General features: G+C 44.7%; 1 protein-coding gene and 1 pseudogene across 3 annotated transcripts in view; one reads left to right on the top strand and one right to left on the bottom strand.

The window, feature by feature from the left end:
* B3GNT2 (UDP-GlcNAc:betaGal beta-1,3-N-acetylglucosaminyltransferase 2) overlaps positions 1 to 10,114 on the bottom strand; it is a 37,903-nt gene extending 27,789 nt beyond the window's left edge. The window contains exon 1 of one of the 2 annotated variants that reach the window (XM_077134342.1): positions 9,892 to 10,114. The gene's annotated coding sequence lies outside the window, so the exon portion shown is untranslated. Of the gene's footprint in view, positions 1 to 8,576; positions 9,724 to 9,891 lie in introns of those variants that run through there. The other variant, XM_077134343.1, reaches the window with a different exon arrangement.
* Positions 10,115 to 10,222: 108 nt separating this feature from the next.
* Positions 10,223 to 15,058, top strand: LOC143660884 (CDGSH iron-sulfur domain-containing protein 2 pseudogene; annotated as a pseudogene). Its single transcript, XR_013164297.1, has 2 exons — positions 10,223 to 11,151; positions 11,972 to 15,058. The product of XR_013164297.1 is annotated as a CDGSH iron-sulfur domain-containing protein 2 pseudogene (transcript).
* The last annotated feature ends 346 nt before the right edge of the window (positions 15,059 to 15,404 follow it).

Genomic DNA, 15,404 nt, shown 5'->3' with positions numbered 1-15,404 from the left:
TTCACCTAGTTGCATGCGTCACATCTTTCTTCCTTCTCGTACCCGCTCAGTAGTCCATTGTATTGTACACATCACAGTTCCCCCTTCCATTCCTCAGCTGATGCAACCTTAGGCCACCTCCATCCATTACAATTTCTGAACCCTGCTGCCATAAACATCAATGTGCAAATGTCCATTCATCCCCACTCTCAGTTCCTAGGTGTTAAGTATACACCCAGCAATGGGGTTGCAGGATCATATGGCAACCCCAGCCCCAGCCTCCTATGGAGGACGTTAAATGCTTTTTAAAGAAAACAAATAACAACAAAATTCTGAAGCACAAACTGTAAGCCTTAGCAGAGGTTTACAGTCCACAGTAACCTTACCAGTGTTAACACTTTCACATCTGGTTTCATTTGATTCAAACAATAAACACGGAGGTTGACTGTGCAAGTTTTAACTCATTTTGCAGAGGAGGTAAGTTGGAGCTAAGTGGGTTGCCAAAGTTACCAAGGTATTTGATGTTAACTTTGGGACCAACGCATCCATCCTTCTCCAAGTCCTTTCCAAAGGTCAATCTCTCCTTTTCAACGTAGTGCCCCACCCCAACAGGATCACTCTCTCCCAGATTATCATTCTTTGAGTTCTTGTACCAGTAAGAATTTCCCACTTTCTCTTCCACCTATAAACTCTCCTTTCTCCAGGGGCTGCAGTTCCATGTTTCTCTTTCCCTTTTCTGCCAATATCCTGAAAAGACTTCATCCCTTCCCAAACCCCTGTTTTTCCTTGTACTTCCCAACTGCTGCCCACCACCTCTACTCCCACCCCAAGGTCCAGACCACATCCTACAACCCACTTTGCTCAGTTTTCTTGTATCTTGGCAGTGTTTGCCCATTATAACCCCCCTAAATGGGTATTCCTTACAGTTCTGGACTCAAAGACTCTTGCTATCTCCTCCTTCACCCCACACTCCTGTGCCTTGGATTCTCTTAAACAATGCCAGTCTCCAAGATCCCATATGTTAAAAACATCACAATGTACCTATTTCTGCAGCTCACCTCCTCCACACCTCCCTTAATTTGCTCCCAAATCCCATCCCACCCACCATTAGACTTTAAAAAAACCTGTCACTCTCTCTTCAACTCCAACACACGCAAACACACTCTTATTTTGAACCATACCTGTCCTGGTTTTTGGTTTTCCCTCCTTCTAGACTAATGAAACGGCCTCACTTAATAAATACCAAACATCTATTACGTGCCAAGGGGTGCTCGAGCATCCGGTAATGAGGCCGTAAGCAAAACAGACCACCATGTGCTCTTACGGAATTAATCTAGTGGCAGGAAACAGACATCAGAATAAAGATCTGTGGTTGATTATTAGGCTGATAAGAGCCAAGCTGAAAAATAAAACCTGGTGAGGGAGATAAGGATACAGTTGCTTTTAAAGCAGGGTGGCCAGAGAAAGCCCCCTCACCTCAGAAGGGGTAGAGGGCACAATTCCAGGCAGAGGCAACAGCCAGTACAAAGGCCAGAGGCAGGAAAGTGTAGGGCACAATCCTGAACAGCTGGGACACCCCAGGAACTGGAGTGAATCGAGCTGAGGGGTGAAATGAGGGAAGTGCTGGAAGAGGGGAAAAAAGATCACAGAGGACCCTGTGGGTGACATAAGAGCTCTGGGTTTACCCTGAGGAAGATGAGGCGCCACGGGAGGATTCTAGGAGTAACCTGAAGTAATTTCAGTTTTAAAAGGATCCTCTGGTTTCTTGCTGAGAAACTATTGTTAGGGGTGGGGGCAATGCTGAATGTGACTGCGGTTGAAAGGGGAAGGCTAGGGTCATGTATGTCACTAGAAGGAAAGCTAGAGGATAAAACATGGGACTGCAAAACACAGCAAAACCCACAGTAGATGATGACTGGTTAATTGCACAGATATGAACAAGTTGTTACGTGGACTAGAACAAATGTATGTTGCTATTACAAGGTGCCAATAAATAGGGCTGTATATGGGGGAAAATACCATTAATGCAAACTATAGTTTTGCATTAACAGCAACACTGTAATACTCTTTCATCAAGCGTAGCACAGGCACTCTACCAAAGCTAAGTGTCAATAACAGGAGTGTATAAGGGGTATGGGATTTTTTTTTCTGGAGAAATGAGAATGTTCTCATATTGATTGTGGTGGTAAACGCGCAACTCTGTGATTATAATGAGAGCCACTGATTGTACATTTTGGATGGACTGCATGGCATGTGAAAAAAAGATTCAAAAGATGAAATTTTAAAAAATAAAGAAGTCAAATGGTTAAAACAAAAACTATTGGGGGGCAAATGGGGAGCAGTGAGCAGGGTCAGGAAGCTGTTCAAGCCCCAGGCCCCGCATGCCCCTCATCTCTTTGGCTTAAGCTCATCTTTCTAAAAATGAACGGGACTGTGCCATGTCACTGCACCCTCTCCTCAGAACAAAAGCTCACTGCCTCCCCACTGCCTCACAATTTTTGATGTGCCACTTCTTCCCACGGTCAGTCTTAGCACCACCCACCCTGGGCGCCCTGTGGGCTTCTGTGCTTTCTATTTCTCAGTCTGCAATCCTTTAACTCCCTCTGTCCTCCTTTCCCTGTCCCTGAAATATTATTCATTGTTCAAGGCTAAGGCCAGCACTGCTTTCCCACTTCCTAGCTGCTCTCAACACCACACTTTACTTGCACCCTCCTATAGCTCTCCTCAGTTCATCAGCTCTACCAGACTGCCAACTCCTTGAAGGCTGGGACCATGTGCCTGACCTACCTCTGAATACACACAGGGGCCAGCACGGTGCTTGCCGGGCACACCAGGTGCTCAATCAACATGGGTTTCCCATGTCACTTACGCCCATGTCAGTAGACATCATCTTGAGGTCTTAAAAGGGAGAGGAAGATCCACAAGATCAAGTATTCCTTCTTGGCCACTGTAAGCTGGGTCCCTTCTCAGTTACAGTAACCTGGGAGCCTCCAGCATTTCTGACAACGGTACAGCCAAGAATAGGGGCCAGAGTGTGGATGGATTTGAACCCTGGCCTCTAAAGCTTTCTACTCTCCCTGCCAGGAAACTCAGAGCAGGCCCATATAATCTGTCAGTGGTGTCCCCCAAAAGGATATGTTCAACCCTAACACTGGTGGCCTGAATGTACCTTAATTGGGAATAGGATCTTTGAAAATGTGAGTAGTAAAGATGAGGCCCAACCAGATAGGGTGGGCCCTAACTCAGTGTGACAGGTGTTCTTATAAGAAGGGGGAAATTTGCCAATAAATCCCAGAGTGATTTGAGCAGTGAATAAAACAATATTTGCAAAGTCTGTTTGCAAATGGTGAGAAAGGGGGAAAATTCAACTTCCCCCAGTTGAATTCTTGATATTCTCACAAGCAGTGTGGAGAACTGAAACTACAGGTTGAGCCCCCAATCTTGGGGTTTGTTCATATGAAACTTAACCCCAAAAAGGATAGGTCAAGCCTACTTAAAATTAGGCCTAAGAGTCACCCCCAAGAGAACCTCTTTTGTTGCTCAGATGTAGCCTCTCTCTCTCTCTCTACCCAACACAACAAGCAAACTCACTGCCCCCCCTCCCCGTCTACTACGTGGGACATGACTCCCAGGGGTGTGGACCTTCCTGGCAATGTGGGACAGAAATCCTAGAATGAGCTGAGACTCAGCATCAAGGGATTGAGAAAACCTTCTTGATTAAAAGGGGGGAAGAACGAAATGAGACAAAATAAAGTGTCAATGGCTGAGAGATTCCAAACAGAATCGAGAGGTTATCCTGGAGGTTGCTCTTAAGCATTAAACAGATATCACCTTGTTAGTTAAGATGTAATGGAGAAGCTGGAGGAAACCGCCTAAAAATGTAGAGCTGTGGTCCAGTAACCATGTTTCTCAAAGATGATTGTATAATGATATAGCTTTTGCAACGTGACTGTGTGATTGTGAAAACCTTGTGTCTGATGCTCCTTTCATCTACCTTATCAACAGACGAGTAAAACATATAGCATAAAAATGAATAATGGGGGAACAAATATTAAAATAAATTTAGTAGATTGAAATGCTAGTGATCAGTGGGAGGGGGGTAAGGGGATGGTATGTATGAATTTTTTTCTGTTGTCTTTTTATTTCTTTTTCTGAATTGATACAAATGTTCTAAGAAATGATCAAGATGATGAATATGTAACTATGTGATGATATTGTGAATTACTGATTATATATGAAGAACAGAATGATTAAAAGTTAAGAATGTTTGTGTTTGTTATAATTTTTTTTAAAAATTAAAAACTCAAAAAAAAGAAAAGAAGGGGGAGATTTGGACACAGACAGATGAAGGGGAGCATGCTATATGAAGATAGAGGCAGAGACTGAACTGCTGCAGCATCTTGGCTTGCAGCTGCAAGCCAAGAAATGAATGCCAAGAATTGCCAGCAAATCATGGGAACCTAAGAAAAGGCAAGGAAACATTCTCCCATACAGGTGTCAGAGGGACCAGGCCCTGCCAACACCTTGACTTCAGACTTCTAACACTCAGAACTGTGAGACAATAAATTTTTGTTGTTTTAAGTCATCTGGTATGTAGTACTTTGTTAGGGCAGTCCTAGGAAACTAAGACACAATCTGTTTAAATTTGCCTAAAGTGTGTGTTTTTCTTAAGTTTTTTTCTAGAAGTGTAGCTGTTCTTAACAGCTGTCAGTGTATAAAAAAATGGCAGAATTATGCTTTCATTTTATTTTCCTTTAACCTATCTTCAATTTTTTTCTAAGCAAACATCTCATAGGAAAAAAAGTCCTTTAGATAGTGGCTCCCAAGTACCATCTAAGTGAAAGAATGATCTACAATAAGATGTGTCTCCCTAAAATATACACCGAGGATACAATGTATACACCTGTAGAATAGGGCTACAAGGGTTGATATTTTAAATGGCTTGTCTGAGGCACGCAATTAACAGCTGACCCTGTGCTTTCACTTCTGAATAAATACAAGTAAATATCTCATAAAATATAAAGTGATACATACTGTTCTGAGCATCTTGGGCATTTATTGAGGCCTTGTAACTAAGCTAAACTTTTCCATCAGCTTCAATTAGCTCTCACTGTGCCCTTGTGCACACATCACACAGGTGACTAAACAATAAATAGGATGATTCAATGACTGTCATTTCATGACTTAGAGAGAAAATATCCATTAAAAATAATAGGGTATCAACTGTCAGCAAATATATCTTATTTAAACCAAATACTACATCAACAAAGTATTAAATCACCAGAACTTGGCCTTTAACTTTCAATTAAAAATCGATATAACTTTTAAAATAGAACAGCTCATTAAAGCACATAGAAGAGGTATTTGCTTTCGTGATCACCTTTTTAAAGAAATAAAATGGGGAAGAGGAAACTGAGGTTTCTGTGCCAGACACAGAACTAGGTACTTCAGGTTTATCATCAACACAAATCTTCCCAGCAAATCTATGAGATGGGGCTCTCTCTCTCCCATTTCACAAATGAGAAAACTGAGGTTCAGAGAGGGTAAGTAACTTATGCACAACTACACAGCAAATGGCAAAAATGGCATTCAATTCCAACACTGTTTCACAAAAGACTATACATTGTATGATTAAATTTATATGATGCTCAAAAACAGGCAAAACTAATCTATAATGACAGAAGCCAGAATAACGATTTTTTCTAGGGGTAGATATTGATTGGAAATGGGCACAAGGAAACTTATGGGGTGCTAAAATGTTCTATATCTTGATATGGAAGATGAATACACATTTATGTGTTGTCCACAAAAAGTGCATTTTACTAAGCACTATACCTCAAGATAAAAAAAAAAAAAAAAAAAAGACCTGGGCAGACTTTGGACCATTAGGCTCTCTGCTCTCCTGCTACATGTGTAGCAACAAACTCTTTCTCTCTTTGAAAAAAAAAAAGAAAGAAAAAAGTCCTAGTCTGATGGACTCTAAGCTCCTGATCTTAACCACTAAACCACGACATGGCCACCCTAACAGACCCTGGCCATTCTCTAGGATTGATCGCCTTGGGTAATCAGTTTTAAAAAACATTCTGGTAAAGCAGCATACATCCTAATCACATCAGAGAAAAGATGTCTGTACAATAAACCTGCTTTAAAATACCACAGAATGAAAAGTAAAAAGTATCATTTCCTGGCTTTTGGGAATTTCCCTTCTAAAACCACATCGGAATCAAAACAAAATGTAAACCCTGGTATGAGAGAATGTTCATAGATGCACAGAAAATAGGTTGCAACAAAGTTCTTAGAGAAAGAATTATGTATAGCAAATAGCTAAGGCTAAAATCACACAATATTTCACAACAGAAATGTTATCACTTCATCAACATTGCTGACTCTCAAAACAAACTTGAACTGTTACAAAAATTAAGACAAGGTAAGAAGATAATGCTAGTGGGCAAAGGGCATAAAACTAATAGGGGCAACACCAGTGCAGAGCAAATTTAACTTCTGAGAACTGTGACAAACAGAAAATGCGGTACAAATTATCTTCTTCCAGTAGTAAAGAGCACAACATGTAACAAGCTCTCCATCAGGTAACAAGTTCTCACTGTGGCTTTGTTCAGGCTGGCAAAGCCTCATCACCCGTAGGTGATGATGAAATTATTACATCAATTCTCTCAAAGCCTTACCCCACACATACACACACCTCTTATTCAAAGGGTAATTGCCTCCCCAGAGAGGAATTTATTCATCCTACAATTTGGAGACACATTTGGCAAGCACCTAGTAACAGTTATCCCACCTTAGAAGGGGAAGAGAAACAAACAGCTGAACTTGTACTGGTGGAATATATATACACGGTCTTCTTTACTGGATGCTTCCAATTATGCAGCCAGCAAACACCTTCCACTTTCAAATTATCAGAGCCTGACTTAACTTGTCTTAACATTCTGCACAAAACAAAACACAACTAATTGACTGAAAAGACTTTAAAGGAGTTTTACCTGGACATTTACATATAATACCAAAAGCCTTTAACAGAATTTTTTCCCTGTTGGTAAATTATGCACCATTGTTGGAACAGATTATACAACCTTTAAACCCACTGCAAGAATGTCAGTGTTTATACAACCTTTTGCATTTGAGAATTTTTAAAATCTTTAACAAACTGCCCAAGAAAACTGTCAACAAATTAAGAGTCAAATATTGAGTCCATTAAGAATTCAGAGCACTATCAAGAAAAAAGTGCCTCAGGAATATTCACAGCCTTGGTCAGCACACCTAAATTATGTATTAAAAAAAACAGCATTACTAGAAAACATTAAAGTTTAAAGCTTAAATTTCAATGTTTCTTTGTTTCAGAAACTAAGACTTCACCTTATCTCTTATTCCTGCATCAACTGAAAAAGCCCCACACATTTCTATCCAGAACATCTTATCTTAGCTTTGTACCAACAATGAATAATGTCAAGTCAAATGATTAATAATTTTTATGATCCCAATTCATTCCCTACTATAACTTAAAAAAAAAAAGCACATTTGACTAATCAGTACAGCTAAAAATCAGCCATGAGTGAACGGTTCCACTTTTCCATTTTTAGCATAACTTTAGTATATTAAAATTAGAGAAATCAGAACCATGATTTTTTTCAACAAGGAAATCTTCAAAACTGCAAGCCATCTATATATTCAGGCCTCCATCAGAAGTCTGGAAAAAATCAACTCATGAAGTTTTGCTTTTACATCAAGCAAATTCTGTCTATTACTCAAAAGATGATCTTATCCTTGGATTTTAAAAATCTGCTATCAGTATCTGCCAGATTTTGCTAATTTCAGCCAAAGATCTAAACGGTACTCAAAGGGTTACTCTATTTGGTAATGGGAATTTGATGCCAGGAGGAAGTTTATTACATCAATGACCACCACTTATTAAACATTACCTAATTCCCATAGTATTTTGCAAGCATTATCCTATTTTGTCCTCAGAAACAATCTTGTACATCAGACAATATCATCCCCACAACCAAATATGGAAAATGAGGCTTGGCTGAAAAATAAAACTTGCCCAAGGTGACTGAACAGGATGTGGCAGAAACAAGACTAGCCTCAACAGTGAAGATGGAAACTCAAAACTTTTAATAGAGAATTAAGCCTTTCATTCTACTCTGGCCACCTGCACCAAAAGCTAAGTGCAAAGCAGTGAGCCCAGCAAGGTAGATTCCCAAAGGAAAAAGCAATATTCCAAACTGAAAAAGTAATTTATAAACAGAAGATCTAATGGAAAAATATCACTTTTAAAGACTGGGCAGGGGGGAAAATGTGTACTCAAGTACAGTTCTATAAGGCTTCTAGCCTTACTTGATTTTAAAACCTAATCTGGTTTAAGAGCAGACCGGCTCTGTGAAAAACTTTCACAAATTCAATAACTTCTGTTGAAATTAATCACTGGAGCAAGCATGGAGGGTAGAAAGCAGTGGCCGCCCTGTCCCGTCCTCCCTCGGGGTCAGCAGTCAGAACATACTGCGACCTGCCACGGGAGTCTCGACCGGGTCCCCGCCTTCCCAGGCCAGCCCTCCCTTCGGCCGCCCCGAGAACCATCCTACCATGGCCCAGGGCACAAGCATCACTCTGGAAGAATTTGTTACAAGTATAAACCCATATTCACCAACTGGCTTCACAATCTGAAATCCACAGAAAGGGAGGAGCAGAAAAAAATGGGAGAATTGTTTTCTAAACACTCGTTCAACGAAGTGGTGACAATTACGGCAGCCTCGGGGATGGGAGGGCCAAAACAAACCCACCGCCGCTCTGACGCGGGAATCAGGGGGGAGCCTCCTCGCCAGCCCAGCTTAACTGACTGAACGTATTATTTAAAAAATGAACTCAACCCCAGTTACTTCGGAGTCTCTCGACTTCTCCTAAATTTGATGGGGAGACGGGGGGAAGGGGGGCATCTGCAGCTTCCCGGCGTTGAATGTAAAATATCTTGGCCTGAATACCAAGGTGACTCGGTTTTGTTGCCACTAGGAAGGGCCTCCCCGCAGTCCTAGGTAGCCTAGCCGCCAGATCCTGCGCCCTCAGCCCCCGCGGGGCTCCCCACGGATCACTCCCCGGGCAGACCTCACACGAGGTCTTTCTACAGAAATCCGCTGTAGGAGTCCCCCGACCTGGTAGAAAACTACTCCTCGCCCCCGCGCGCCCCCTCAATCTCTCGGGTAAATAGCCTGGTTAATCATTAAGCGCGCACGGCGTGGAATATTTTTCAGAGGTCAAAGTGAAAGGTTTGCCCTAAGTTTCACAGAAACCAGCCTTTGGGGACCCAGAGTGGTGGCAGTGGCAGGCGGTTGGAGATGGGGCGAGGTTACCACGAGCTCTTTGGCTCAAACAACACCTGATCTCCCCATGCGGCATGGAGACCAGCGCACTGCAAGGGTGGGGTGCGGGGGTGCATCGGGGAAATCACGCGCGCGCCCCCCTCCAAAACGCACTTTACCCCAGATCGTTACTCTCGGACTCAGACGCCTCTTCGAACGGCCGGATCACCCCTGCGCAGGCTCCCCGGAAGATGGGGTGCAGCAGGGAGGGGGGAGGTCTTCGGACTACCAGCGGGGTGGAGGAGGGAATGTGTGGAATTGGGCAAGAGGCTCAAAAGATGCGCTGCCGGCAGTTTCGGTAGCCTCTGCCTCTGGGGTAAGGAAAGCGGCGGGGGATGCGGGCGCTTAAATGCGGCAGAAGCCACCTAGGTACGGTTTCCTCGGCTAGGGCGCCGGTGCCAAGCCGGAACCGGCGTGGAAAGGAGTGGGGGCTGGTGAGCGGGGTGGGGGGGTGTTGCGAGAGCGGTCCGGGGGAGGTAGCGGGGAGGGGGGCGCGGACGGAACGGAGGGAGGCGGTGAGGCTGCACACTAGTCCGGGCCTTACCTTGTCCGGGAGCAGCTCCTGCTCGGTGGGGCTGGGGCGGGAGATCGCGGCGGCATCCACGTCCCAGCCGCTCAGCCCGGCGACTGCCGCCGCCCACGCTCCATGCGCTGCTCCCGGGACGCGCGGCCGGGCAGTTTCCGCGGCGGTGACGGCTCGGCTCGCCTCCCGCACTTGTTGCGGCCGCTAACACTGCGCCGGGGTCCGGGTTCCGGCTGCCGGCGCCGCCGCCGTCGCCAATGCCTCCTGGCGCGCTGGCCCGGCCCTGGCCTCGCGTGACGCGCCAATCAGGCCCGGCGCCGCCCCTCGCGTCACCGCCCCGCGGGCCCGCCGCCCCACGCCCCAAGTTTGGAGAAGGCCCTGCGCCCGGCGGTCGCCAATCTGCGCCCAGAACCCGCCCAGGCTCCTGGTCCCCTGAGCCACACCTGGAAAGCACAGGGTGAAGATGTGGAAAGAAGAGCCCAGGAAGGAGGCCTCCCGGGAAAACTGGGCAACTCGAAACTCAACTATTTTCTAACTCCGGCCTAACCTAAATCCCTCCAGTTGCAGTTCGCCCCTCATGTAGTCTGCCCGATGCTGGGAGACCAAATCACATCTCCTGGTGAGGACGCCAATGACCTTCTCAGGCAGTAGCCAGTTCGTGACCGGCCCTAGACAGGACTCCGGCTGCTCCTCGAGGGCCGGGGTTGGGGCGCCCCTGCGAACCCCTCGGTAATGGTTCCACCACGGGAAGTCAGGGAAGAAGACCGGGGCCAAGGCGGGTTTGACTTCTGCTCCCTGTCCGCCCTGTACCTGCAGCCACCTCTGAGGTGCCCAAATGATGTCCTAGAAGTCGAGGCCAGGTGGTGCCCTGCTTGGCACTACCATCCGATCCTCGGATTTGTGAGGCCGCCGGCACATTGGCGGGGGGAAGGGGACTTAGTTCTCCTCGCGGTGCCATGCAGAGGATTTCCTCCGGGTTCCATGTACTGTCCAGGAAGCCGAAGAGCTGAACGTGCAAGGTGCCTGAGCTCTGGGTCCCGAACTACGCCACGGTTCAGGGGGCAGATTGAGTGCCTAAGCGCGGCCTAAATGGCTGCACTCTGACACACAATACACACACCTCCTCAACGACACTGCGGGGCTCCACCGACGTGCCCTCCTAGGCCCGGCCCTGGTCGCCACCTGAGAGCTGCGCATTCCAAACTCGCCTCACAAACAGGCCGCGAGCTCATCCGCGGAGGTGAGCGTGAGCCGCTGTCGACACAACCTCGGGGCCCCCAGGTAAGCCCCGCGCTACCGGATGGAGATGTTGCCCCTGGCTTGAAAGGTCCGGCATTGTCGGCTCCTGGCACACACGGCCCCGAGCTGCAGCTGGAAGCGCCCTGGCCCCTTGGTCTTCATATTTCGAGGAAGAAAGCAATCTCTTCTAGATGATGGGATTTAGGAATTAAGCCCACCCACCTCCCAACTATTTGCATTTTTCTGAAGATTCTCAGAAGTGGAATTAGCGGAAAGGAAAGGAATTGCTAGTGTGGAATTTCAGGCACCTGTGAGCTTAGCCCGCTCAACTACCGGCCGGCCGGAGTATATCCAAGCTCCTAACGCTTTGCTGCTGGAGGTAGAGCGCCACGTGGGTGCGGCCCTCTAGAAACAGGAATTCTGAGTCAGTAGATTAGGAAGATTATGATTGGCAGCCTTCAGATCTTTTTGCTTTTATGTTTTCACATGATTCTCCCAACCCTGCCATGTAAAGTCCAAGGAACAAGTCAGGATTTTCATTGAACTACATCTGAAAAGATGCACCCCGCTTTTAACCTCGGTTACCCCAGGGTGTAAGACTGGGGTGGGAAAAGGAAGGGAGATGAATTTTATTCCCTTATCCAGTGTGAATTTTATGTTTTTCAATTATATGTACCTAAATAATTTAGAAAATGAAACATTTTAAATGAAACAGTACACATTCAGTAAGCTCTCTAAAGAAACTATTGCTTAATAGATAGATGAAGCCTATTTCCTTCATTTTATATAAAAATGAATTAATCCTGAGTTCAGTTCCTCGATTTAAATAAAGATATTTCTGGACTGCTGTTTTGATCTCTAGATGCTGTATGGGACAAGATCAACAGCTGAAGAATATCGTTTTTGCATGTATGTCTTCCCTTTAAAAGTACTCCCAGCAGCCACAGGCAGCCTTCAGGAACTGCCAGCCAAGGAGTCTTTCGTGAAGGAACTGCTCCCATGTCAGCTGGCAACAAACAAGGAAATTAAAGCTTGCTTCCTTCACAGCTGCCAAAAGCTGCCCAAGCCCTGGTATTTTTAAAAAAAAAAATAAGGGCATTCTCTCCACTGTGCCATTAATTAATGCAGCTGGCAGTGTATTTCCAACAGTTATACTGTGGCTGTGAAGGCATTACTCAGTGCTATATTCCACACTCACTTGGCTGTAACTCCTCTGCTTGCGTTGGGGTCTGGGTCTGTCATCAACTGTAGGTGGAGATGTATTATTCATTCACTTAACTAATATGTGTTGAGGACCTACTAGGTGCAGGGCCCAGGGCTAGGCACTGAAGTGGTGATCATGGCAGACAATTCTTCCCTCTTGGAATTCATAATCTAGCTGGAGAGAAAAGGACTTAACAATTAGACACACTATCAATTATATAATTACAATTGCCCTATGGGCCACAAGGGAATGCAAGGTGGTAGGACTGTTTGTCTGGGGAGGGCTACCAAGAGGAGGTAACATCTGAGCCTGGCTCTGAAAGGTGAACAGGACTTCATCAGGCAAAGCGAAGAGTGGAAGAAAGTTCCCGGTTTGTTCAAGCTGCAAAGGGAGAAGTGGTTGAGGGGAAGTCAGAGGTAGGCAGGCGCTTGATCATGCAAGGCCTAGTACACCACGTTTGGCCTTCATCCTAGGAGCACTGAGGAGATATTAAAGCCTTTTAAGCAGGCTTTGAGCATACACATGCTCAAATTTGTATTTTCAGTAAGATCACCCTGAGGGCAATATTTAGAAGCACTAGAAGAGCAAAGTTGAGTTGGATGGATGTACCATTAGGAAACTGTTGCTGGAAATGAGAGGGGCCATTTGCCTAGGCTAAGGGGTAAAGCAAATGGAGAGTAGACACTAACAAGACTTAGTGGTTGCTTTCATAGGGAAGAATCGAGAAAAATTCCCAGGTCTCTGCTTCTTCAACCAGATGAATGGTGATGGCAGTTGTCTGAGTTAGGGAACTCTGCAGCAAACGACTTAAGAAAGCCCTCCCAACCAAGTTCACATGTGGTCAAGGTGGGTCTGGGGTACCTATGCAATGCCCAAGTAGAAATGATGCATAGGAGCCTGGTGCTCTGAGGAGAGGCTGGGGCTGGAATAGCTGATGCAGAGATTTTGATGGAGTCATGGGAGTGAGGAGGTCTAGGAGACAGCAGAGAGTTAGACCAGAAGGTGGCCTGAGGAGCTGTTATCTAAAGTCCAGAGAGAGGTGAGCTCTCTGACAATGGTGGTTGAGAAGAAGCAGCTAGAGAGGTAGGAGGAAAACTAGGAGCCTGGGGAAGTGGGAAATTGTTTTAAGGAGGAGGGAGTAGTTGACTGCACACAACATGGCCTGAGTGAAATGAGGACTGAGTAATGTCCACTTGATTTTGTGTCCTTGGTGGAACCCTGGTGGAATAAATAGGAGGGGAGCGAATTGAGGAGTCATTGATAGGTAAAGAAATGAAGAAAGGCACTGAATGAAGGCAACTCTTTAGAGATTTGACTGTGAAGATAAGGAAAAGTTGGAGAGGAATGCTTTGTCAGTGGTAGGCTTATTTTCATTTATTTTTAAATTAATTTCTTTTTAAGATTAATAATTTGAGTTTATTTAAATACAGAGTGGAAGAATCCCATAGAGAAGAAGAAGATGAAGATACAGGAGTGAAAGGACAAAGGAAAGTAAAGTTTTCTGTGAGCATAGGAGGGGACGGAACCAGAGTATGGGTGGAAAGCTTGACCTCCTCTGTTATAACAGAGGGAAAGAGTTCAGAGGAATGAGCCAGGCAAGTTTGGTGTGGGAAGTTCAGTCTATCCACATGATGACTTCTTCTTTAATTCTGACATAAGGGAGGCTGGAGATGGGCCAAGGATAGATGGGAGATTTGAAGAAAGGAGAGAAAGTTTGACACAGTTATTGCAGAAGGTAGGAAGGTGAGCTGACCAGAGAAACTGGGCCAGTGACAAGCAGCAGGGCATGGCAACTCACTTGATGTCGGTGGTTGTGAATTTTTAAGGTGCCCATTTGGACCCTCTGTGTGGTTTCCTCAAACAGGGCTCAGCTGTCTGCTCTGGAGCAAGCTCAGAGAATTCTGAGGCTCATGTTTTGCAGGTAAGGGAGTTGCTAGGCAGAGGGGTCAGGGAATTGAGCATGTTAGACAGGAATGAGTTTGGCATGATGCATGAGCAGAGTGGAAAGACAGAAGTCAATGGCTGGAGGCGCAGCAGCTCAGCTGGTGGATGGAAAGGGACGCTGGGGAGGATGGTACTGGAAAGCATGGCCCACATCATGAAGGTGCAGCTTCCCATGTACTTTAAGTGGCTCCCAGTCCTGTAGAGCATTTACTGGGTTTGCCAAGCTCACGGTTTCAGAATGGCTTCTGTTATTACCTTTCCTAGGTGAGCTTTTACTGCTTAGTTACCTTCCTGGACATCTATTCCTTCCAAAGAAAAAACAACAGAAGGATAGCTTGATTAATCTTAAAATACAAAAGGAAAATCCCAAAGTGGTGAATGAAATAAACATTGAAGCAGCTTCTTGTAGATGTTGGTGTTTTAAGACACCAACTGCCTGGGATGGTTTATATAATAAACACAATGAATTGACTGGAGATAATGTGGGACTATTTATACTGAAAAAGAAAGAAGTATAAAAAATAATAATTTAGGGCAGGCCACGGTGGCTCAGCAGGCAAGAATGCTTGCCTGCCATGCCAGAGGACCCGGGTTTGATTCCCGGTGCCTGCCCATGTTTAAAAAAATAATAATAATAATAATAATTTAGGATTGAATTCAATTGTATTCTATAAAACCTTGTAACGATATTTTCTCATCCTTTGTATATAGAAAATCTTTGAAATGGTGGTCTTAATTATTGTTACTGATTAAACACTTATTTCTGCCAATTTATTTTCTTGCCATATTACTGTTTATGTTTCATACTTTGTATATTCAGTCATTTATGTAGAAATCAAATTTTGCAAGTTTTCCATTACGACTTCAAAGAATTAATGAATTTTCTAACAATAAAGTCAATACTTCTGATTTTAATTAATTGAGAAAAATCTAAATTTTGGCAATGGGTTCAAAGCTGTTTCTTTGAGTATCGATATTTTCAAAAGAATTTATTTAAAATTTTTACTGCCACACTGTTAAATACATTATTTTTCAGATCTCTTTTGTTTTGAACATTTGAAGTAATTTTTTCCCCTTTTGGCCTTCCACACTCTATTCTTTTGAGATGGATAAGAAGAATATTGCCATTGAGTATTACTTGAGTTTT

This window comes from Tamandua tetradactyla, chromosome 17 (genome assembly GCF_023851605.1).
Source record: "Tamandua tetradactyla isolate mTamTet1 chromosome 17, mTamTet1.pri, whole genome shotgun sequence".
NCBI lineage: Eukaryota > Metazoa > Chordata > Mammalia > Pilosa > Myrmecophagidae > Tamandua > Tamandua tetradactyla.
Note: the sequence above shows the minus strand (reverse complement) of the source record. Positions and strands in the feature narration are given on the sequence as shown.